Raw genomic sequence first — 12,644 nt, forward strand, 5'->3', positions numbered from 1 at the left:
TAGGTCCAACAGCCAGAAGACATGGCCAAACAGCTACCTCTGAGGGGACCTCCACTCCAGCTCAAGCATTCGGGGAGGACTCCACTCCTAAAAGTCCAGAGCAGCCTGCTCTATCTGGTCTGGCTGGGCAGACATCTACCGTGAGTCTCATTCGGCCCATAACTACACCTCCCACCCCACCTGTTCCCACACCTCAGTCAATGGATACCTCCACTTTCGGTGTTCAAACCACCATCACCCTGGTCTTGTGCCCCCAGTCCTGGCTGATGTTTCTATCCCGCCACCACCACCTACAGTTCAGCCAATAACCAATGTGATGGGGCACACTGTGTCAAGGTCACAGGGTGGAGGAGATGGGGTCATAGCAGGGATTCTATGGGCCAGCATGGTGATGCCACTGGGATCACTGTCACCCAGGCCACCATAAACCAAGTCCTGGGACCCCTACATCAGTCCCAAGCCATGATGGACCATGCCCTCACAGAGCTCAGGGACATGAAGCAGTTGCAGAGGTAGTACAATGTACAGATGGAGAGCCTCAACTCCAATTTGGGCTCCCTGACTGGGGTGCTGCAGGACCTTTACACCCATATTTGCAGGGTTTTTCCAGCACCATCTTCCCCTTTCTGTGGTCACACTACATCTGGCCCAACTATATCTGCCTCAGCCACAGAAAGGGATGCCCTGCCACAAGAGGCAACACCTGCACCCACCTCAGTCCCTGCGACTGAAGATCCACCGGTACCCCACAGGAGCACACGTTCATTCAGACCACCAGGAGAGGGTGGCAAGACCACCACACCAAACCCCACCTAGAGACACAGACCCTAATTTTCTCCATTGTGTGTCTACCATTGCCTCTGTGGACTATGACACATTTACCTTTCTGTGGCCAGTTGTATTTTGGCCAATGGACTGCAAACAATTTTGACAAAACAATTATGGTTTCATTCACCATGACTGACTTCTTATTTTGTGTGCTTTTCAGTCTACATCCAGATTAGTTTAATTACTTATAATTAATAAAACAAATAATACTTAGTCAAGGACTGGTGTTTTAGTTATTTTCTGTATTCATTCAGTTATTTTTCCTTCCCTCATACATTTCAAAATGTAAACAACCAAAGGATTGTATATTCATAAATGAACTGCAAGTAAGTTAATGTTTCTCACTTAATTCTACCATAATAACAAAATACAAATGCCAAAAACTCATCAACTAATATTTTATAAAATTTGACACAGAATGTTCTGTCAAATTTTTATCAAACATAACAAACCATACATAACACAAATACTCAGTGACATTTTTATGTTTACAGTTCTACACCTTGCCACAATGGAAGAAAGGGATATATTCATAAGAATCAGATTCAGATTCAATAGGCAAAACGTAATTGGATTATTTCATCATCTGGAGCCAGATCGTCTGCCTCACAATAGGAACTGCACAACAACAACACCATTAGTCCTAAATCCTGGCAGTACTCAATACACTTTAGCAGTAGCAGGGGGGATGTTGCAACCAACTTTAAGTGGTGTGCTACAAGAAGTTATTTCAACAATGATGAGACACATCAACATATTCATACACTTAACACAACATTAGCATGTTTCCATTGTGAAGGGAGATGGCTATGTTTCTGGTTAACTACCTCATGTGATTAGAACAAATCAAGCAGCACATATTGGCTTGGTGCCACAATTCAACAGCAAACGAGTCAAATGCAATTTTAAAAGCTTCAATTCAATCCCTGTGCAAGTTGTCTCAGTACAAGATATGTACATACAAAGTCTGTGTGTGTCTTCCACAGGAACAACCCAGGTTCCCTTTGTTCTCTGCAACAGCAGCATATAACTGCAAATGTCGCAACTTTCAAATGCCCAAATAAAGATGACATAGTGAAGGGTTCTAAAATAGATTAAAACAAAAAGGGTACATTAAATTACATTACAAAATAGTGACCTTACAAATGAATATGAGGGCACATTTTCTAAGAACAATCAGAGATGGGCAATGCAAGTGAACACAGTAGTCAATGTGTATGAACTTTGATCAACAAACATCTTTGCTCAGGATGTCACTTTACTTGGTCGTTTGAAAAAATGTCAAGCTCAGACTTTTAACCTCATTACATTTGAATTTGTTTTAACATTAGATTTAATAACATGTAATTATATACTTACATTCATGTGAAGAAGTTGCCAATGACATCTTGGTGTACGTCAGTTTCTTTTGCTTTACCACTATCATCTTCATTTGGTATTTCAACATCCTCACCCGGTGGTCCTTATTGGTCTTCTTCATCTGCAATGTATAGATGTTCCATTGCAGGGCTATGTTGTGTAACATGTAGCAGGCCATGGTGATTTTGCACACCTTATCGGGTGAAAAGAGGAGGGGTCTACAAGTCTTGTCAAGACATCAAACTCTGGCCTTTAGGAGCCCAAAAGCCCACTCCACTGGCTCTGTGTTATTCCATCGACCTCATTGAAGAAAACTTCCCCAGCCTTTGTTGGATTCCTCAGCGATGCCACCAACCATGGTAAGTTGAGATAAGTTGAGTCTCCTAAATGACAAAAAGAGCCAAAAAGAGCATTACTATTGTGGATCTAGAAACTTGAAATTGGCCAAACAACATATATTGGCAGATTGTACTTCCCAACAAGCCAGGTCCTCTTGGGTCCAAGTTGTGACATTTGCAGGGGCATGCTGCTGTTCCTCAGTATAAAGGTATCATGGGTTGATCTGGGGGAATGTGCACAGACACTTGTGATGTAGAAATCATGTAAGCACATGCTGAAAGCAGGTGCATCATAAACCACTCGGGCAAGGTACTTATTTAAAAAAGTGATATCTGATTTTTATTTTCTTAGATATTCCTAATATATTTTCTTATAATGATTTTTTTTTTGCTTATATAAGCGACTTTCTTTTTGAAAAAACGTATAAGAGCATTAATTCATATTATTATCTTAGGGGGTACCTTTTTCTTACATAGAAATCATGTAAGCAGACAACTTGCACATTGAATCAATGGAAGTGCTTCCAATGCCGATATACTTGTTCCCTGGCGGGTGGTGGCACTAAGGCAATATGTGTACCATCAATTACTCCAACCACATGTGGTAGGCGACCCAAAGAGTAAAACTCTCCTTTCACATTTGCCAATTCCTCATATTGTGGAAACTGGATGAAGTTGTTGATGTGTGTCATCAGTGAAGAAAGAACTTCTTGTAGCACACCACTAAAAAGTTGGTTCTGCCATACCACCAGATAGTGCCACTGTGTATTGGAATGAACCTGCGGCCACAAAAAGAAAGTACTCCCATGAGATTGACAATTGGTGTAATAGATGTGGGATTTTTATTGTGAGGCAGAAGATCTCGCTCCAGCTGATAGCATAAATCCACTATAGTTTGCCTATTCAATCAGAATTTTTTGATAATATCCCGTTCTTCCATGGTGGCAAGATCTGGAAATGGTCGGAACACTTGACACTGTCATCTCCTCACTCTGCCTTGGTTCATATGCCTACATTGAAAAATAATAAATTGTTGTAAATGTTTGCTAACATATATTCAAATGTAATTACAATCTACATCTAGCTTTCAATACATATACATTTGTAATACAATATTATACAGAACCGTATTATGTTGAGTATAAATGTTAATAAAAAATTACCTTTATTACATGTGTACATTTTTACTTTTTAAATGTGTAGATAATACATTGGCAATGTAGTTTTTTACACATTCTTTTTTAAAACAAAATTCTGTAAAAATACCATCGACTGCAGTATAAACACCACCATGCAATTCTTGCTTCGAATGACATTAAACCATCACATAACACCAGATAACTTCAGAGTAGCTCATAGAATTGAGTTATTTTTCAAATGAGCACAAGGTCATATTCTCATATCAAAGTGAAGGGAAGGATGTGTTCATGTGACATCATGATCATCAGGCTACAGATAGCAGGGCCTGACAATGAACAGTGCTCAATCAGATTTGTTGGCCAGGTTGGGGCTGGGTCACAGAGGTATTGGACTCTTAGAAAACAACCCTTGTCATCTTAAAATAGCAGTTGTGATGAAAATGACGCTTCTGAATGCTTAAAAATTGAAGAAAAATTAAATGGAAAGTTATTAATTACATAAACAGTTTAAACTTCACAGGCTTTCAGTCACCCATCCAAATATATCCCATTTATATGCACACATGTTCAAACATCCCCAAAGCGCATGTTTTCACTGACACACAAGGCAGCCCTTTAATAGTGCCCTTAGTCTTTGCATTTATTTCAAACAATAGTATTTTGCTCTATGGACATTAGGCTTTAAGACAATTTAGCTGGGTGTGGGATGTCTGGTTCTAATGTGCAAGTTGTTTAGCCTTCAGAATTTCACAATCATATTCACTGATGAAAAGTAGCTTGTGATTGATGTAGTAAAATTGTGTTTTTACAGACAATAAAGACAAACAACAACTCACCAAAAAATTCATTTTTTTTACATACAGGCCAATGACCATACCAGCCAATGACCATCAGAAAATGGAGATATGGCAGGCATCGCCAAAGAGGATGTGGACCCTGGTGATCTACAAGGGGCACAGCATGCGCTGTTGCCAGAGGTGGGAGGACATACAACGCTGGACCAAGAAGTCATCAGAGGTCCAGCTCGGCAAGTCCCTCCAGCGTGGGAAGCATGTGTACCGCACTCCGACCCCTCTAATGGCCTGCATACTTGTGGTGGTCTATCCAGACCTTGATGGGTAGTTGAGAGTCCAACAGCAGCAGCAAGGGGGTAAGTTCTAGTGTGAGTTCTACATATTAAATAACAAATTTCTGTTACAGCAACTACCTTTGCCATTAACATTAAGTTTGACACAAAGCAGAAGAAGAGTTCTTGAAGGTGTACATTTTGCACAAGGTGTATGATGCTGTGTTTTGTATATAGATTTGTGGAAAGGGATATCACCTATTTTCTGTTCACTGTCAAAGGACTACTTTCAGCAGACACATGCCTGCCTAAACAACAAATATACATGAGTTTGTTTAATGTTATGAGGGACAGTTGTACCAAATAGGTAGGCTTTCCTTTTTTCAGTTTCTATTTTTGGTAAATTCTGGTGTGTTTTTTAGTGTTTTCAAGTGATTTCAATACCTTGAAAAACAGAGGTTATCAGTGGTTACACATTTTCGAGCCATTGAAAACAGAAACAGCGTTTTTCCGGTGTTTATGGAATGTTTTGCTTTTATTATTGCTTGCTTTCTGCACTGATAGTGCATGGTATATAGACAGTGTACATATAGTGTACATGAGGTCCAAATAGATTTTTGCAAATGAAACTTATTGTAGTACACCATACAATAGTTCTTCAATGAGTCTTTGGTCATGTGCGCTTGCTCTTTCCTTCCCATGTAAACTTCCGTGAAAAAGCCCTCTCAACATTGGTACTTGAGATGGGCAACGCCAAAACAGCCAGTTCACAATTTGTTAACTCTGGCCACAGATATAGCTTTCCATGCCAATACCGGTGCACTTGAAGATTGCGATTGCATGGAGCTGGGCGCTTACGCCCTCAGAGTTATTGAAGCATTCAAAAATGAAGCAGCACTTTTGAAACTATGGAGGAAATTCCCCTTTAAGTAAGGGATCCAGAACTTGTACAGAGTACCACAGTAAGGCTTCATTGACTTCAAATGCCAACATTGCTATGCATCATTGCAAGCCATTTCTCATACATTGTTAAATAAAAGTTCCTGAATTGCTCTTCAACATTGCTTTGCTTACCAAGTGGAAAGCACTCTAACATGGAACATGTTGCAGTGCCAAAGTCTCCAGAAGATGTTTCACATCTACACCAATTATGCTGAACACTTGGCAGACAAGCGTGTTCTCAAATTCTATTTTTTTTTTATTATGTTCACTACAGCAGTTATGTTTACCTGCAAAAATCTAAGAATGCAGTAGAGTGTACTTTTTTTCACTTCACTATCAATATGCGGCCAAAGACCCTCACATTTCTTGCCTTTGGCATCATCACTCAGCAAAAATACTATAAATTGTTGCCACATGGATAATATAGCTTTCATGGCCTCTAAGACTGAGAACCACCAGCTAAGGGACTCAGTTGGAATGACTCTTTCTTTGATGCCACACAAAGCACAAAACGATAAATATTTGCGTTAGTTCCTGTGCATAAGAAAACAGTGCACTAGAATGGACTAAAACTTCGATAGCATTCCTCATTAAGTCTGAAGATTGTAAAGATGCTTTCAGCATACCATCTAACAAGTGGCAAGGATCTCTTACAGGGAAGCACTTCAGCTCAGGTATCAATTTTGACAGGTCATCAAACAAATTTTTCATATACATAGTTGAAACACTGTAAATACGAACAATATCACTCCAATCTTTGTTGAACTTGGAAAGAACCTTTTTTGCAGAGCATTCCAAGTGACACTGTGTTGCATGTTTTCCAAAAGTCTGGTGTCATGTTTTCACTACTATCCGAGATGCTTGATGATAGCGCTTTTTTCACATATACTTGTCACTATACCTTGCATTGAATGTTTAAAGCCTGAGGTGTTGGCAATTCACTTACTATCAATACTGACTCACTAGAAACTAGGGGCTGATGTATTAAGGGTTTTTACCCATCCTCTGTGGGTAAATGTGATGACAAATATTAGGAAAGCCTCTTATGAAACCAGCCATTTTACCTATCAGTTAAAGAATCAAACGCAGCCAAAATATCAAATCTAATTTTGATATTTCCTGATTTCCTACAGTTTATAAAATAATTAAACAAGACCTAAAACATGCTTCTAAACCCTGAATCTTTAGACCAAAGACCACAGAACTGAAATAAGCAAAAAAAAGAATAAATAATATTTTAGTGGCATCCCTAAACAACAAACCTGAAGCAGAATAATGTTGGCCCAGTCTTTCTTACTGCTAGCTTGTATAACAAAGTTACATTGTATTGGCCCCTGTAGGAAGAAAAAAAATACTCTTTCACTCTCTTTTTCCTTTCTTTGAATGGCATTTAGTTTGTGGTTGTGCAGGTGTTTTTTCAGTGTTTATATGTTTTCAATGTTGAAGGCTATTTCTCTTTCAGTGGGGTTTTATCACTTATTATAGGCTTAAACCTAAAACCGAACAGCCTACAATTGGGCCACTGGTCTTTATTGTGTTACATGGAATGCTCCTTCAGTATTGTAAATGGTGTATGGTTAGCCTTATTACAGGTGACAAAGCATGATATGCACTTATGATACAGTGTATGCTCCAAATGTCCCACTGGTAAGTTAGTTTCATACAGAGACAAGAGTGAGCATGTGAGCCAAAAAGTTTACTAACAGCAGATAAAATGGCTTCATTTCAGATTAAAAATATATCTCAAATGTTCTTTGATTAAAAAATGCCATTTCATTCATGTTAAAAGTGACAGATTTGCATGATGTCTTAATCTTTCACAAGTGGGCATGTAAGCCAGTCTGTTTTTTTGTTAAATATTTGAGAGAGGCATACATTTTTTAAACAACACAGACAGGAACGTGCACACATTGGTGACAGAGTAACACAGACTCAAAACCAGTTTTCAATGTCATTTGTTATGTCCAGGTGATAAATAAATGATGGAGAAAAATGGAATACTTAAAGGGACTATTGCAGACTGAATGTTTCATCACATATATGTAGGAGTATACAATTTGGAAAACTCAATATCAGGCCCAACTCACGACTCATTAGTCAAATTTAAAAATGCATTAAGATGTCATATGTTGCATATTGTGATTTACTTTTGAATCTTTGAAGTGAAAATGATATATGAATCTGTGTATGAAATATTTACTGTAATGCTGTACCAATGTTTCACCTAAAGTGAAAGCCAGCATATTTTGTAAGACAATTTAACAATGGTAAAACAAACTTCAAATACCTAGGGATGTTTAGAAGTCAAATGTGAAAATGTTTTTGCTCTGTACTGAATTAGAAATGTACCAAGGCCTATATATTTACTTATGTTGTAGAAGTAATGTGCTAATCCACCCAAAATTATTTTCTTAATTTCTTCAACAGCATACGTATCAACTAAGCCTGGGCAAGGAACTACGCTATGAGAAAGCTGCCACTCGAGTAAAAATCTACTTGAGCGGCAGAAAACGACAGCTCGCACTGTGCAAGATGCAGTTTTCAATGATTGCACAGTGCGAACAAGCATCCGGCACTGTTCAATCATCGCGAACAGGGTACTACGCAGTTCGCGTAGTACTACGCGTAGCTCGTGTAGTGCGAAGTGCACTTCGCATAGCTACGCGTAGCACTACTTTGCGAACTACGCCCAGGGTTAGTATCAACATAGTGTGCGATACATTATTAAGCTACTTCAGTACAGATTGCATATAATATTTTTTACATTTTCTTTAGTTACTTGAAGTAAGTGCTCCCATTGTGAAATGCCCAAACAACTGAAACTGGCTTTCAGTTTATACAAATATTGGGACAACATTTTTTTTCTTTTTGTGGAGTTTTATATAGCATGAACTTGACCCGAATCCAATCAGGTATCAGAGCGCTTTACATAGCACCAGTTACGTTACATGAGGACACACATTCATTTTTTGTTAGGCACGGGGAGATTAAGTGATTTGCCCAGAATCACAAGAAGTTCAGCATCATTACCGAGACTCGAGCCCAGTTCCCCAGGTCCGAGGTCGAGCGCCCTAGCCGTTAGGCCAACTCCTCTCCCCATTAAACATTAAACTCTTTGTTGACATACATCAAGTTATATTTTACTTTTTGTGAATGAAAATAATGCAGATTTTTGGGCCTTGCAAACACACAGTATAAAAGTATTTTTGGTTTACATCCTTATTTGTGACATCAGTTCACTATTCTAAACAATAAACAATAAAGCCCAACGATTCAAAGGTGATGAATAGTTCCTGGAGAGAAATAAAAATGGATAAGAGACAAGATCAGACATGATATAGAAGTTATCATGAGGAATTACAAAACTGCAATCAAATGATTTCTGAAAATGTTGCCTACATGCATGAGCTTATGCTAATATAGAAACAAAGGTTGAGAGCCTTGCAGTGGGTGATATATGAACACTTGGAAACTGTTTTGTTTTTAAAGTTCTGAAAAGTTCTGTTTACACAGATTCAATAAAGCTATTGTATATGTCGTTTCAGCATCATCTGGAGCAGGCAGAGGAGACATTGGGCACATAGGCATGGAAGAAGCTGGCCACAGTGATTCGGATGATGAGACCACTGACAGAGAGGGTCCCAGTAGCACAAAGGGTGAGGTAACTGCAACGGAGAACGGCAGCTCAACATCTTCATCATCAGAAGCCTCCACAAGCGAGCACTCCATAGTGGTGGCGGACCCGACAGGAACTATACCAGCTGCATCCTTGTCTGCCAACCAGGATACCATCTCCTACCTCTCTCTTGCTCCCCCCACAGTTGGCCAAATCCAGCCCCTGAAATGGGGGGAGTCACCTTCGCTGCATGCACCTCTCCCCCTCTCCCCGCTGCTGCACTGAGCGAGGAGGCTATTGACCTCCTACAGTACATCTATGTAGGCCAGACTGCACTCCTACATGCCATTGAGGGGTTTAGTTGCCACATGCAACAAATGGTAGCTTACGTGGAAGGCACTCATAGTGCTATGTTTAGCCTGCAGAGAGCATTTACAGGCTTTGATTCTTTACTCACCACAGTCTCCCAACTAGTCCAAACTTGTGCCTCAACTCAGGCCCCTTTGCCATCCCAATTCCCTATTTCCAGCCCTGTCCCAAGCACACTCACTCCTTTTCACATACCCACTCCAACACACACAAGCAGCACACCCACACAAAAACACAAACACACCCAAAAACACAGGAACATACCCAAACAACATGCAGATGCCACACCCATGACGACAAGCACACCCACAGACAACACCCCACCCTCACATCCACAACCACCATCAGCACACCCACAGGCACCACCCCCACATGTACCACCACCAGCACACTCTCAGACACCATACCCACAACCACAACCACATGCACCACCACCAGCACACCCACAGACACCACACCCACCACCACACCCACATGCACCACCACTACCACCAGCACACCTACATACACCACACCCACCACCACACCCACATGCACCACCACCTCCACTTGCACCACAACCACACCCAGCAACTCAACAGCACACCCATCCACACATACATTAGAAACCACACCCACAAAATACAAGCACCAACACTCACCCAAACATACACCTAGGAAGAGACACCCCCAAACGTACACCACATACACCAGACCCACAGGCACCTGCAACCTCAACAGAGACATGCACATCACCATCTGCCACTCCCTTTACCTCCCTAAATAAACTCCCTGCTAAACATCCTATCCATTTTCCCCGTGAGGATGTACTTTTTGCCCTTGCCTTGACATCTTCCTAACCCCAACCCACCCCTCCCAAATGCAAAGTCACCCCCTCCAATACCCAACCAGCCCCTTCCACACCCAAGACCACCCTGCCAAACCCCAAACTACTCCCTTCAAGTAAGATCATTGAGGTGCCTGCTCTGTGCCCACTAGATCTCCTTTTCTGAGGAGGTTCCCCTTGCCAGTGAATTAGAAGGCAAGCTTAGTGTCACAGCACAACAGTGCACTGGACTTTTTAATATAGTCATGGACTGCCATTTGGTTTTGATTTATTTTGAGAGACGTATCTCATTGTTTGATTACATCTATAATTTTCTTTTCACCAAGTTTGTCCTGGCATTACTTTTCCTTTACAATTGTTTGATTTCTAGAAATGTTTCTACCTAAAATGTGAGTACATATTTTTTTTTTACAAATTATGGCAGGAAATACGACATATCTTTAATGTCTACTTTGTTAAGTGTATACACTGGTTAAAATAGTATGTGATGGTCATTTGAATTTAGGTGCAGGCATACATCATGATAATGGACACTTACAGCAACAAATAGATGTTTACATTTATTTTTGAAGTGTTATTGCAGCTGTGTTGGTTTCACCTTGATTACTGAAAAGAATGAACACATATGCATTACACCTTATATAATTATGTGACAATTGAAATTGGATACAATACAGGACTTGCACTAGAGAAGGGGAAATGTTACATGGATGAATGTGTTGAATTATTCAAATTTGGGACTGACATTGATTTGACAGGTAATTAATAGGGTAAATATTACACCTTGCCTAGTACAATTTTTACAGAATGTTATGTTGCACTTATCCCAGTGATGTGCAATGCATATGTTTTTAATTTGACAATCTTCAGAATGTATTTAGGCACACCTGTATAGTGACTTTTTGATTGTTTGATTGATATCATTTTTTGTGCAAGTGTCCATTTTTTGAAGTCAGCTTGCACCAAATTTAGAAATACAATGTAATCATTCAGGGGGGTTATTTAAATTTCATAAACGTCAACATTAAACACATATGCATTGCACATTGACATGCATTTGCTTGTAAGAGAGCTTTAAAAGTGCACCTGTCAACTGCAAATGTTAACAGGCAAGTCAAAAGCTAAAAAGTAAAAGTTCAGCTTACCATCGATTCCGGCCACGACGGAGTTGATTTGGTTCTTCATCAAGCAGTAGCAGGGGTAGGACATGTTAGATCGGGTCCGTGGCGGAAAAGAAAGTGTGAAAGTGAGAAAAGGCGAGTTTCTGCCTTATATTCCTTCCAATCAGCCAACTCATCTGGGGGGCTATACCACCACAGTATCGTCGCCGAAAAGGCACATTGTGATTGGCCTGGTGCACAAACTGGCGCTCTGCCTTTCGACAGATGCTTTTGCCTCCTGCCCCGTCAACGCAGTTGAACATACCTGGTGGTGTTGGCGGCACTCTGATGGTTTTAGTCTGTCTAATCCTCAGCATCTAAATAGAGTGGGCAGACCTCCAAGTCGGCGGGAGGGAAGATCATTAAAAAAGCAACAGTGGGACCCGATCAGCCAAGATCTAAATCAGGCTCTAAGTTATAGTTAGTAAAACTTTGTTAATTTTTGGTACACAAAGCCAAGTTGAACTACTTAAAAATTAGAAATTCTAAAGTTATAGTTATTACTTTGAGTTATAATTTCTGCTAGACTTCAAATGTACTATAACTCATGTACCTCAGTACACAGTATTTTTTAACTTGTTTGAACTTGGAACAAGAGTTCACATTGAACTCATTTCGGTGCAAAATAAGATGACACAGAATTTTCTATGTATATTTAATCTAAACCAACATTTACATTTCTTTTTTTTGACAGGCAAAAATCTGTTTTATACCTAATCTATGCAGACAGTTGATTCAAAACAGCCAATATCTTGTAGTTGAATCCGATTCCGCCAATCAAATTTTATTTAATTCACAAAGCAATTAACACTCTGGGCCCAATTCACAAACGTAAAGTGAGAGGAAAGTCTAAATTTCTGACTCTGAGTATTCACTAAGAGCATTTAATACTCATAAATGCTCTTTGTGACTACAGAAAGCAGTAATGTTCAACTTTTGGTATTCACAAAGGGCATTTACGAGTAGTAAATGCCTTTCTGAATACCAAAGGTGGTAAAGTT

General features: G+C 39.9%; 1 long non-coding RNA gene across 1 annotated transcript; it reads left to right on the top strand.

Moving 5' to 3' along the window:
• LOC146822911 (uncharacterized) lies at positions 1-10,726 on the top strand. The gene is made up of 3 exons (XR_014961853.1): positions 1-140; positions 4,528-4,814; positions 9,218-10,726. It is a non-coding gene; the product is annotated as an uncharacterized LOC146822911 (long non-coding RNA).
• The last annotated feature ends 1,918 nt before the right edge of the window (positions 10,727-12,644 follow it).

The sequence above is a fragment of the Triturus cristatus genome, chromosome 5_2 (assembly GCF_964204655.1).
Source record: "Triturus cristatus chromosome 5_2, aTriCri1.1, whole genome shotgun sequence".
In the NCBI taxonomy this organism is placed as follows: domain Eukaryota; kingdom Metazoa; phylum Chordata; class Amphibia; order Caudata; family Salamandridae; genus Triturus; species Triturus cristatus.